General features: G+C 48.0%; 1 protein-coding gene across 1 annotated transcript in view; it reads right to left on the bottom strand.

The window, feature by feature from the left end:
* LOC147881451 (uncharacterized) overlaps positions 1-14341 on the bottom strand; it is a 576232-nt gene that overhangs the window by 47825 nt on the left and 514066 nt on the right. The window lies entirely within an intron of this gene.

The following is a 14341-nucleotide window of genomic DNA, read 5'->3' as shown; positions in this document are numbered from 1 at the left end:
CCGACCATGCCTTTACCTGCCATGAAGGTTTCATCTCCCTTTCCATCCACACATGTGCTATCTTTTCCACCACCTCCTTCCTTCCCTACTGCCTACTCATCCATGACTTCAACTCCGTCCCTCTCTTTCCAAATGCTCTCCCATCCTCTTTAAGCCCCACATCTTCTATGTTCTCACCCTTTCCATCTGCAACATCAAGCCCTCCGCATATGTAGTACCATCTGTGTACACTTCCTCTATGGCTACATCAGTAGTAGTGACTTCCCCATTGTGGTCCTCCACAGGAGGTGTTGTTGGTGTGGTCTCCTCTTCTGGAGCAGCCACACTCATTACAGCTCCATCAGGACTCCCTACAACTGTTGCATTTGCTTCAGTCTCTCGGGTGGGGATGGCCATTCTCAGTCCTGCAGATAGAGCTAGACTTCTCGAGCTACTCAACAAGGTCCACGTGAAGACTTAAAAGTTCAAAGGCCACCACTATGAGGATGCATAAGCTCATGTGAAGAAACTCCTCACAGCATGTAGAGCTAAAGGTGTGGAGAATGAGCATGTGTTCCTTCACATCTGTTGACTCTGTGCCAACATGAACTTATGAAGAAAGAGAAGGTGTTACGACTTTGTGATACAACTTTGTGACACAACTTTGTGTTACAACTTTGTGTTACAACTTTGTGTAACAACTTTGTGTAACAACTTTGTGTTACATCTTCTACATGAAGAGAGAGAATGTGTTACGACTTTGTGATACAACTTTGTGACACAACTTTGTGTTACAACTTTGTGTTACAACTTTGTGTAACAACTTTGTGTAACGACTTTGTGTTACATGTAGAGAGAGAAGCTCTCCAACTTGTATAAATACCCCATAATGGAATGAAGCCCACACTCTTGGGGCATTGTGTTGAGTCTACATTGGTATTCCAAGCATTTGTCTCAAGTGTCCATGCTTCCTTGCACTGCACGTCCAAAAGCATGTCCTAACCTTGCAACCCTTCTCCCCTCTCCTCCAACCCTGCAACCCATCCTCTCCCTCTCCTCCTCCCTCCTCCCTCCTCCTCCTCCCTCCTCCTCCTCCTCCTCCTCCTCCTCCTCCTCCCTCCTCCTCCTCCTCCTCCTCTCTCCTCCCTCTCCCTCCTCCTCTTCCCTCCTCCTCCTTCCTCCTCTCTCTCTTACTTCACCCATGCTCTTACACCTTCTTCCTCTCCCACTCCTATGCTTTCCTAAACCCTTAAACTCAATGATCTACGAGGGAGACGAGTTCTCCACCATGTACTTTACTCTGAACCTTGGATCCTCCTCCTAACCCTGAACTCCTTCTAAACCTTGGAACCTCCTTCTGAACCCTGGAACTCTTTCTAACCCTGAACTCTTTCTAAACCCTGGAACCTCCTTCTGAACCCTTAAACTCCTCCTAAACCCTACAACCCCCAATGAAGGCGGAAGCCTTCATTACCCCAACAACAATGGTTTACGTGCCTTTTACACATGCTTGCATTATGTTTACTCACCACACTTAAGCCTACGTCTCTCACCGGAACACGACTCGAGGTCCTAAGCTACATATATACTACAACGACAATTCCAATATATCTGTAGGTGACAAAAAGCCTCGGAACCCTGCAACATAGAATACCCAGCTCTTCCTACAAAAGTGGTAGGACAGAGCCAACATTTGGCGCCGCTGCCGGGGAGACTAGCATCTCAAGTAGCGAGTAAACATGCGTAGGTAGGTGTAAAACAAGTCACTACTTCAAACTTTCACGCACATACCACTCAAGGGCAAGGAGAGTAAAAATTTTTCCAAATCTAGCCAAACATATCAACCCCAAACATCCACTTTGGGTTACTACCTTAAGAGATTTTCTTAATTTCTTAAATAAAAGCCACATGATGTACAATTAGGCTAGGTAGTGGATACGGTTGCGTAGAGCTTTCAATTACGATCATTTTACCTTTTTACAGAAAGGCAAATTGAGCTCTCCATAAAAAGTTATGGCTCGGGAAGAGTTTAGGGTTAAACCCTAAACCTAAACCCTAAACCTAAAATCCAAACCTATAAAAACCTACTCCACCCCCCCTCATTCTTCATCTTTCACTTTTGCCTCCATTCTCTTCCTCCTTCCGAGCCCCACGCAAGACACTCCTCCCTCTCCATCGACCGCCCCCTTACTCCTATCCTCGCCATGTAAGTGACATCGAGCCCTTCTCGCAGCGATGACCTAGCCTTCCACCCACCGTCCATTGTTCCGCGACAATCCCGTTCCATCGAGAAAGACTTGGAGAGCGTCAGGTAACCACTTCGCCTTGCTTTTCAATTTCCGTCTTTCAGTTTTTTTTGTTACTCTTTTACCCCTCCCCCTCCACCACCACCTCCCTCTCCACCACCACCTCCCCCTCTCCACCACCTCCCCCTCTCCCCCTCCCCCTTCATCTCCACCTCCCCCTCTTCTCCCCCCTCCACCACCATCTCCCCCTCTCCCCCTCCCCCTTCATCTCCACCTCCCCCTCTTCCCCCCCCCTCCACCACCATCTCCCCCTCTCCCCCTCCCCCTTCATCTCCACCTCCCCCTCTTTCCCCCCCCTCCACCACCACCTCCCCCCTCCCCCTTCATCTCCCCCTCCCCCTCCCCCATTCCCCTCTCTCCTCCTCCCCCTCCCCCCCCCCCTCCCCCTCTCTCTTTTCTCTCTCCTCTCTCCCACTCCCCCTCCCCCTCCCCCCCCCCTCCCCCTCTCTCTTTTCTCTCTCCTCTCTCCCACTTCCCCCCCCTCGTTCTCTCTCCCACCCCCTCTCTCTCTCACTCTCTCCTCTCTCCCCCTCGTTCCCTCCCCCACCCCTTCTCTCTCTCTCCCCCTTTCCCCCCCTCGCCCCCCATCCCCCTCCCCCTTTCCCCCCTCGCCCCCCATCCCCCTCTCTCCCCCTCCCCCTTACCCCCCCTCGCCCCCCCATCCCCCTCTCTCCCCCTCCCCCTTACCCCCGCTCAACCCCCCCATCCCACCCATCCCACCCCACCCACCCCCTAGTTCCCGCGGCGGCGCTCCGCAGAGACGCCGCCGCCGCCCCCGCCCTCCACCCCGGCCGCCGCCCCGCGGCGGCGACCCCGCGCCGCCCCCGCCCGCAACACAGCGGCGCAGAGCGCCGCCCCCGCTCGCCGCCCCACGGCGGCACAACGCGCCGCCCCCGCCCACCCCGCCCGCGCTCCCCGCCCCGCGCCGCCCCGCGGCGGCGCAGCCCCCGCTACCCCGCTCCCCCGCCCCTGTATACCGCCCCCCACCCTACCCCCCGCCCACCCCGCCCGCGCTCCCCGCCCCGCGGCGGCGCAGCCCCCGCTACCCCGCTCCCCCGCCCCTGCATACCGCCCCCCACCCTACCCCCCGCTACCCCGCTCCCCGCCCCCCTACCCTCCCCCGCCCTCCCCCGCCCCTCCCCGCACTCAACCCGCCCCTTCCCTCTCTCACACCACACCCCCCTCACACCCCCCTCGCACTCCCCTCACACCCCCCGCGCATCCCCTCGCCCACCCCACCCCACCCCCCGCGCCAAACCCCCCCCCCCCCCCCCCCGCCCGCCGCCGTCGGGCAGCCCCCCACCCCGAAAAAAAAAATTTAAAAAATTAAAAAATTAAAAAAACCTAACCTAAAACTAACCTCGGGTTAGTTACTAACTACGGTTAGGTTAGTCGATTAACCCTAGGTTAGTTAGACCTAACTACAGTTAGGTTAGGTTAGTTCGGTTAGCATTAACTAGAGTTAGGTTAGGTTAGAGTAGGTTAGTTCACCCTCGGTTAGTTAGGTTAGACTAGTTAGGTTAGTTTAGGTTAACCCCCAGTTAGGTTAGACTAAGTCTTCAGTTAGTATCTAACTACAGTTAGTTCAACCTCCCAGTTATAGTAACTGGGAGGATCTAGGTTAGTTAGTCTAACTAGAGTCACTTAGTTTCAACCCCTCGGTTGGACTTAAAGTCCCTTCACACCATCATTAGGACCCCCCAAACGCCAAATTTAGCCCTCCTTTAACCCCTCGAAACTCATCCGTTTGGGACCCAAATTGAACCCCGTTTGAACCCATATTTCACACACGGAAACACCACGTTACGGGGTATTTTTCCAGCCCATTGCACACCATTTCGGCATCCCTAGCACACGTTCGTTCGCGCCCCCGTGTGGGCCTCATTTGGCATTAATTCACTCGTATTTTCACGCCGCGACCTCCGATTAACGATCCATCTGCACCGGCACATTTCCCTACACACGTAGGACAATCCTAGGCACATTGTTAACACGACGGTCCCTACACACACTAACATCACTCTGACTCTCCTAACGACACCACCTCCATATCCGCACTTGGGGTAGCGATATCCCTGGCAAATCACGCACCATCTGCATGCAGTTACGTTCCGGCCAACGACTTCGACTCCAACGCTCGCCCAATCCGCAACTAACTCCACTGCAACAACCGCCCCCGCCAATCCTCTACCCCGAATTCCCCCCTGAGATTCAACAACTTCCTTTAACTCCTCCACGCCCCAACATGGCTGGACGTCGTCCTGAGCATGATGGGGACATTGAGCTCGATGCCGAGGCTGACAACTTCTTCAATCGACGAAATCACAACAATCACGGCCGACGCCCCTTGGGAAAACTGGAACTTCCCAAATATAATGGTAGGGGAGACCCTGCTCGCTTCCTCCAACATTTTGATGCCGCATGTCGAGCAGGTGGTGATCAGTCCCATGAAACTAAGGTGGCTTGGTTTCCAATGGCCTTAACTGATGAGGCATCAGAATGGTACCTCGACCTTCTTGTGGAAGAACGTGCTACATGGGACCTACTTCAAACCGAGTTCAAACGTCGCTTTCAAACGGAGAGGCTACAAGATGATCCCGCTCTCCAACTCAGCAAGATCGAACAAGGCCGGAGGGAAGATGTACGCACATACCTGGGAAAGATGAAGAGATTGATCGCCAAATGTGACCCACGCCCAGATGCAAAGTACCTCACGGCATGGTTCATAGCAGGTCTACGAAAGAAAATCCGCTAAGGATATGAAAAAGATAAGTAGCTATGAAACATTCAGTGCTGCTCATGCGGCAGCCATTGACATCGAAGATGGCATGACAGATTCAGACACTAGCAGTGATGATGCCAGATCAAATACACGAGATAAGCGCTCGAAAAAAGGTAAATCAAAGGACACTGCCGAAACATCCAATGAAGATCGCCTCGAGGCCATGACCTTGAAGCTGAAAGAAGATATGATGCAGGCCATGGATCAAAAACTTCACTTGTCTCAGCCGCCAACTCAAACATATCCACGGCGAGAAAATGTCTGGTGCCCACACTGCTTGGCAAATCATACAGCAAATGAATGCCCAGTCCTAAGAGCAAGAATCCATGCACAAGCAAATCCACCGCCACGGTTGTGGTGCCATATCTGTGTCGTCGGCGGCCATGATGAGGCCAGTTGCATCTTCAACATGCGCAACAATCCGCCTCGACCACCACAATACCAAGCGGCACCCATGCCAGTATACAGGCAGCCGGCACTTGCACAAGCGCCCCCAGCTCCGAGACTAAATCCTGTACCCGTTCGGACACAAGTCCCCCAACTACTCAGGAATCCGAATCCACGACCGTATCCAAGAGCAGCAAATCCAGCTCCTCAAGCAGTTCCAATACATCAATTACAAGCCGAGGAAGTCGACTCGCTATTTGAGTATGAGGCAGAGTACCCAGTGTACTACGTCGAAGGTGCAGAGGGTTTAATACCAGTCTATGCAAATCAAGTGCGACCCAACACATTTCGCGCACCAATCAAGTGTTACGGTTGTGGAGAAAATCATAGAATCGCAGAATGCCCTCATCGCGGTAGCCCAGCCACTTTCCAACCACTCTGCAGACATTGTGGCATAGGACATGCCTGTATGGATTGTCCCATGAAAAATAAGGTCCCAGAACAAACAAAGGTTAAGCCCGACGTCCCCATCGGCATCATTGGGGTGGACCATCAAAGTCTGGGTCCGGCAAGTCTAAGGTCACAACCTATCAATGTAATTACACGCCAACAGAAAGCGGCCACGAAGGAACCTATCATTCCAATCCAACCGAAGCGACTTCTGAGAAAGAACGCACAAGTGCCTCCACCTCCGCCAAGCAATGAGCAGCCGAGTTCATCCACATCAACTCCCGAGCCTCGAATAAAAGAAGCTCCATTCCCGAATGCAGAGGTGGAAAAGGCTCGTTTTCAGGCACTTCAGCAATGGGTCCAAAATGAACAAGCTCAATTTGAGGCTCAGAAACAAGCTCAAGACCCACTCCATGACTTGGCCCCACAAAGTATTGATACTGTACTCGAGCCCTTGTTCCAACAACAAACTCCACAACAGAATGTACCGCCACGTCAACTTGAAGGAGCTGCACTCTCTAGCATCTTGAGTTGCCCTGTGTCCATTCCCATCGGAATCCTCTTACGAAATTGTCCCAATCTCTGGGAGAGTTTCAAAGGATGGATTGAACTCGCAACTCCCCCTCCACCTATGAACGACATTGATGATATCCCTGTGCGGATGGGTGAGAAAGATGACATACGCAACATCACTGTGCCTTTGATCCACAAGGCATATAATGAAATCCAAGCCATAGTGGATGGTGGAGCAGGTGTCAATGTCCTATCAAAGGAGCTTTACGAAGAATGGGGTCTCCCACCAATGCAAAAGGCTAATTTCAACATACGCCTTGCCGATGATTCACGGGCTAAACCCTTGGGAATAGTGAATGGCGTGTCCACAAAGATCGCAGGAGTCCGCTTTTCCCTTCAATTCACAATCTTGGATCTCCCCAAAAAATCCTATCAAATCTTACTGGGACGTCCTTGGTTACGGGAAGCATCAGTCCTCCATGACTGGGGAACGGATAGATTGACAATCCAGAATCGAGACACTGCAGTCAGGGTGAATGTGGGGACAGGAGTTATTAAACCAATTGTTCCTAGAGCATTGGATGACACATCTTCCACGACAATCTCGAGCAAATCAGATCCCTTGCAACAGCATGCCATAGCAGGTGACTCACAAAGCAATGTCAATAACTGGATACAAACATTGGCAACCATCGACAACTGCCATTCATTAGACCCCATCTTCTCACAGATAGATGTTAACACACTACAGGTCGATCCTCCACCGACACATGAAGAACAAATCGATCTAGATATGCCATTCTTTATGGCTGATCTCGAATGGGATAATGAACCTGAAGAAGGTACCCATACCAATGATGACTCAGATTTTCCTTGGGACCTTGAAACAGAGGCTGCGAATGCTGAGATTGAAGATCAAATCTTTGATAATGACCTAGCCATTCTGCATGCCCTAATGGCAGTTGAGCTCCCAAAAGTTGAACCTCCACAGTTGCATAACAGCAGAAGATCCCGCAAGAAAGCTGCCGGAGGAAATCGCAGAAGAGCCAAGGTCGAACACTTCAATGAATTCGAACGAGTCCAAACACGGATTGTGGAATTGTATCTTGCAAAGGCAGTCCCCTCAAAGTCAAAACCACCACCTCTTGAATGGTCCCCTGAAGGACTGGAAGGAGTATGTGCAGCACATGAACCCTTACTTGGAAACACCTTGCCAGTGGAAAAGTTACCCCACAGTTCCCAACGTAAGAAGTTTCGGAAATATAAGCCACATGTGCGGATGAAGCTCGATCAAGAGACTTCCGACAAAGAAAGGAAAGAAGAGCCTAACAAATTACTAAATGCAACTATGCCACCCAGTACTCATGACACATCTCAGGCTAGTTCAACCCCATCAGAGGCCGATCTTCGAGAAGTGCCAGAATACTTTAAGAATTATACGAGTGGCAGTGCACCAATAGCAATGCCAAGACCAATCAGAGAATCTGAAGTTCAAGAAACTGATAGCATTGGAGAAACTCCAATCTATGAGGGACCGGCAAAAACACGCACAATAAACCTCGCCCTTGAAGGGGAGGAAGAAAAGTTGGTTTTCATTGGGAAACAGCTCCGTCAAGAAGATGAAAGCAAACTCAAAGAACTCCTAATGGAATACCGTGACTGCCTAGCATGGTCATACAAAGAGATGAAAGGAATTTCACCAGAAGTGGCAGTTCACACGATCCCTATAAGGGAAGGTGCTCGCCCTAAGGTATGTGGACCTTATCGCACAAATCCTAAATATGGCACCATGGTTTATGATGAGCTGGAAAAACTCCTAGATGCCGGATTCATCTACGAGATAGAGCACACTGATTGGGTTTCACCCATTGTCATTGTACCTAAACGCAACAAGAAGCTCAGAATATGCGTAAACTTGAAAAATGTGAATGCTGCCACAATTAGGGATCACTACCCCCTACCCTTAACAGAAACAGTGTTGGAAAAGGTGGCAGGATCCGAAATATATAGCTTCTTGGATGGCTTCAGTGGCTATAACCAGGTACAAATTGCTCCTCAAGACCAATCAAAAATAGCATTTGCTACAGAATGGGGTATTTTTGCATATAGAGTCATGCCATTCGGCCTTTGTAATGCCCCAGCCACATTCCAGCGAGTCATGTTCACAGCTTTCAAGTCATTTTTGAATAAGTTTTTACAGGTGTTCTTGGATGATTTGTGCATCCATTCAACCAAACAGGACCACTTCAAATGTCTGGAAGAAGTACTAATCAAATGCAGGGAGTATGGCATCTCCCTAAATCCAACAAAATGCCAGTTCATGGTCACCCACGGAGTTGTTTTGGGACACATCGTCTCTCAACATGGGATTGCAACTGACATGGACAAAATCAAAGTCATCATGGAATTGCCTCCTCCTACAAATTCCAAAGGTGTACAGGTCTTTATGGGACATGCCGGCTATTATAGAAGATTTATATTGCGGTATGCCATGATAGCTAGACCACTTTACAAATTATTAGTGGAGTTCTTATGGACCGAAGAGTGCGACCAAGCCTTTGAGCTTTTAAAGTGGCGCCTAATCACAGCACCCATCCTTCTATCTCCCAATTGGGATATTGATTTTCATGTTCATACTGATGGATCCAAGTATGCAATTGGGAGTGTGCTTTGTCAACCGGGTGAACATAAGAAAGACTACCCCGTCTACTTCGCCAGTCGACAACTCAATGATGCAGAGATCAACTATACAACCACAGAAAGAGAAGCCCTAGCAATGGTGTACAGTGTAAAGAAATTTCGGCACTATCTTCTCGCAAATGATTTTGTCTTCTACACCGACCATCAAGCATTGCTATATCTTGTGAACCGTCCGTGTACCACCGGAAGAATAACCAGATGGCTCCTCTTGCTGCAAGAATTCAACTTCAAAATTGTGGTCCGTAAAGGTGCCCAACACTACATTGCCGATCACATGTCTCGAGTCAAGACAGGAGAAGAAGCCATTGGCGTAGAAGATGACTTACCAGATGCCACACTATTTCAAATAGATGCTGTTCCAGAATGGTGTGGAGATATCATTGGGTACTTGATGGCAGGAAGACCACCCCCTGACATGAAAGCAGTAGATGCCAGAAAATTGATTCTAAAGGCTGCACCATATCAACTCATTGCAGGACAACTATACAAGATGGGCAAGGACCAGATATTAAGAAGATGTGTAATGCCTCATGAGATCCTGCCAATCCTGAGTGAAGTCCATGAAGGCATTGCAGGAGGACACTTCCAAGGGGAAGCCACAGCAAGAAAAGTTCTCCTCGCAGGCTACTGGTGGCCAACACTATGGGCAGATGCCTATGAATATGTAAAAGGCTGTGATGTTTGCCAACGAACTATTAAACCACAACACAAAGACTTCAATCCCCTAACAACAGTTGTTGCACAACAGCCATTTGAAAAATGGGGGATTGATTATGTGGGTCCCATACATCCAGCAGCAAAAGGAACACTGGCACGCTACATCATTGTGGCCACTGATTACTTTACAAAATGGGCTGAAGCTAAAGCAGTCAGAAAGGCAGATGCCAAAAGCACAGCAAGATTCTTGTACGAACATGTGATCACCCGATTCGGATGCCCCCTTGAAATTGTGTCGGATAGAGGCACACATTTTGTCAATGAGGTAATCCAAGAACTCTTGTCTGGCTTCATGGTCATTCATAGAAAAAGCACACCCTACTACCCCCAAGGGAATGGACTAGCAGAATCCACAAACAAAATCATATGCAATATCCTCACCAAGGTAGTAGAACCACAGCGTTCTGATTGGGCAGAGAAACTGAATGCAGCCTTATGGGCATATAGAACCACATTCAAGGTCAGTACAGGGAACACACCTTTTCAATTGGTGTACGGCCTTGAAGCCGTGGTCCCACTTGAATTTATAATACCAAGTCTGCGCATCGCAATACAAGAACGCATGGGTGATCATGAGTCCTTGAAAGAAAGGCTCTGTCAGTTGGAAAAGCATACAGAGACCAGACTAGTCGCTTATCATGCCATGACAACAGAAAAACGTCGAAGAAAGGCATGGTTTGACAGGAATCTGAAAGCTAAAGACATCAAGGAAAGCGACTTAGTCCTGTTATACAATGCTAAAGTACATAAGGAAAAACTGAAGTATCTAGGTTAAGGACCCTACCGAGTACGCAAGATGAATCCCATTGGAGCTGTGCTACTTGAAACACTAGATGGAGTCCAATTCAACACAACAATAAACGGGAGCCGACTGAAGCGCTACTACATCAACACGCGAGCCATCCCCGACAAAAACGAAGATTTGGGAAACCAAGTCTTCCTTAGTTAGGATTAGATTGTATCACAAGCACTCACTCGCATATGCACGTTTTTGCACATATAGTTTGCACTAGATTCTTACACGCACACTCACTGCATACGCACGTTTTTTACGTTTTTTGCACATTAGGGATGTTTGAGTCTTAGTTTCCCTATCAAATCCCACGAATAAGCATATAGTTAGACACATCACATGCACTCACATGATTTTGCATAGGCACATAATAGATTGCATAAAAAATAGTATCACACACTTTCATTCCATACTCTCAAAGCATGCAATAAATTCACACGCACTACACAAAGCTATGCCAAAACTCAAGATGAATTGGCAACAGAGTCTGCAGCCTCCGCAACGAGACCCCCGCCAAACATCACAGCCGACTCCTATATGCAAAAATATCAAACTTGCATACTAATTATCTACAAGCTCAATGCTACGGGTGCAATCGCATCCAACATGTATGCAAGATAGCAAGAAATGACAGCCTCAACAACGAGACCCCCGCCAAATCTCTTCCCAAGAAGATTCGATGGCAGCGTCCGCAACCTCAGCAACGAGATCCCCTCTGACATTCATAGTCATCTACCCCTCCTTAAGTGGAGACAAGCTTCTTGACCAACATCCTTTATACCAATCCTCCACAATGAGACCCCCGCTAAACCTCTTCCCAAGAAGATTCGATGGCAGCATCCGCAACCTCAGCAACGAGATCCCCTCTGGCAATCATAGTCATCTACCCCTCCTTAACAGGAGATAAGTTTCTTGACTATTGAATACAAATTGTGTGGTGCAAAAGCATTATAGCAGGAACGACTCGCATACCACAAGCTAAATAGCCACTGAATTATGCACATGGCATCCCAACTCTGAAATCACAATAAGCCATAACCCGAGGACGGGTAATAAAATGGATCCGGGAGTATGTTGACTCTGTGCCAACATGAACTTATGAAGAAAGAGAAGGTGTTACGACTTTGTGATACAACTTTGTGACACAACTTTGTGTTACAACTTTGTGTTACAACTTTGTGTAACAACTTTGTGTAACAACTTTGTGTTACATCTTCTACATGAAGAGAGAGAATGTGTTACGACTTTGTGATACAACTTTGTGACACAACTTTGTGTTACAACTTTGTGTTACAACTTTGTGTAACAACTTTGTGTAACGACTTTGTGATACAACTTTGTGACACAACTTTGTGTTACAACTTTGTGTTACAACTTTGTGTAACAACTTTGTGTAACGACTTTGTGTTACATGTAGAGAGAGAAGCTCTCCAACTTGTATAAATACCCCATAATGGAATGAAGCCCACACTCTTGGGGCATTGTGTTGAGTCTACATTGGTATTCCAAGCATTTGTCTCAAGTGTCCATGCTTCCTTGCACTGCACGTCCAAAAGCATGTCCTAACCTTGCAACCCTTCTCCCCTCTCCTCCAACCCTGCAACCCATCCTCTCCCTCTCCTCCTCCCTCCTCCCTCCTCCTCCTCCCTCCTCCTCCCTCCTCCTCCTCCTCCTCCTCCTCCCTCCTCCTCCTCCTCCTCCTCTCTCCTCCCTCTCCCTCCTCCTCTTCCCTCCTCCTCCTTCCTCCTCTGTCTCTTACTTCACCCATGCTCTTACACCTTCTTCCTCTCCCACTCCTATGCTTTCCTAAACCCTTAAACTCAATGATCTACGAGGGAGACGAGTTCTCCACCATGTACTTTACTCTGAACCTTGGATCCTCCTCCTAACCCTGAACTCCTTCTAAACCTTGGAACCTCCTTCTGAACCCTGGAACTCTTTCTAACCCTGAACTCTTTCTAAACCCTGGAACCTCCTTCTGAACCCTTAAACTCCTCCTAAACCCTACAACCCCCAATGAAGGCGGAAGCCTTCATTACCCCAACAACAATGGTTTACGTGCCTTTTACACATGCTTGCATTATGTTTACTCACCACACTTAAGCCTACGTCTCTCACCGGAACACGACTCGAGGTCCTAAGCTACATATATACTACAACGACAATTCCAATATATCTGTAGGTGACAAAAAGCCTCGGAACCCTGCAACATAGAATACCCAGCTCTTCCTACAAAAGTGGTAGGACAGAGCCAACAACATCTTCCCCTCGTCATTGGAGGATGCCACGGATGTATGGTACAATCAATTTCCCCCTGACCACTTCTAGATGTGGACAGACCTAAGGGAGGAATTCTTAGTCCTGCAGATAGAGCTAGACTTCTCGAGCTACTCAACAAGGTCCACGTGAAGACTTAAAAGTTCAAAGGCCACCACTATGAGGATGCATAAGCTCATGTGAAGAAACTCCTCACAGCATGTAGAGCTAAAGGTGTGGAGAATGAGCATGTGTTCCTTCACATCTTCCCCTCGTCATTGGAGGATGCCACGGATGTATGGTACAATCAATTTCCCCCTGACCACTTCTAGATGTGGACAGACCTAAGGGAGGAATTCTTACGCACTTATCTCCAACAAGTCTCTTTATTAGGCCTGGCCGAGTTCTAGGATGTTGGTGTATTTCTAGACCTATGAGTTGGTCATGCAGCCATGCTGAGATGTGAGCCTTTCAATCATGTTGAGTCTCAAGCCATGAGAGTGCTTTGATCAACCTCTAAACATGCTCAAACTTTAGCGTCTAAGTTACATGGGATGCACAAATTAGTAGTCCTTCATTGTCATGTTCTATTCTTGATTTCATTCCAGTAGTCCCTCACCTTTCATTCATGGGGGGGTGTTAGAACATGAAGTCAAGCTAAGTAGGTTTTAGTGTGTTCTACTAGGAGTTCTAGTAGAGTCTTATGTGTGAGTGCCACGTGTCATATTGGGAGCCATCCCATATACATTTGTGCACTCTAGTGTGTGTGTCTATCTTATAAAGGCTTGTACTTTTCACTTGTCAAATCATTCAATCTAATCAAGCCTACAAGCACTTTTGGTCTACATGTGAGTACTTTCTTTTGGTTCACGCTCTTTCACTATGTCTTTCATACGTTCTAGTTGTTTCCTTTGCTTCCGTCCTCCATAGCTCTCTTCCCTTCCTACCCTACCTCCTCTCGCTACTCCACTATGTTCTTTCAAGGTGAGATTGGGGAGGGGGGGAGAAACCACGTATGAAGGGAGCATTAAAAAGGAAGGGACATGGAGGGGATTTATAATATTATATTTATCTTTAATTGATGCTAGACTACTCTACAGCTTGTGGTAGAGCTCAAGTGTGTGAAATAAAAGATTAGGGCCCCTCTTAGAGATAAGCTTAAAAGATTAACCTATGCATGAAATATAGGTTAATTAGCCTCCGTGGACCAAAACAAATAGGTATAAAAGATTAACCTATGCCTAAAATGTAGGTTAATTAGCCTCCGTGGACCAAAACAAATAGAAATATGAGCGAGTATGTCCCCATAACATTGATAAATGTATATATACATTGATAAAAATTTCCAATATATACATTGATAAAATTTTCCAATAACTTATAAAAGGAAAACAAAAGGTCCATGAAAGGGAAAGAGAAAAATGCAAGTAAAGGTAATGAATATGGGGAAAGGTAGAT

Source organism: Dipteris shenzhenensis, chromosome 31 (assembly GCF_047967505.1).
Source record: "Dipteris shenzhenensis isolate YYH24624 ecotype China chromosome 31, Dip_SZ_1.0, whole genome shotgun sequence".
Lineage (NCBI taxonomy): Eukaryota > Viridiplantae > Streptophyta > Polypodiopsida > Gleicheniales > Dipteridaceae > Dipteris > Dipteris shenzhenensis.
Note: the sequence above shows the minus strand (reverse complement) of the source record. Positions and strands in the feature narration are given on the sequence as shown.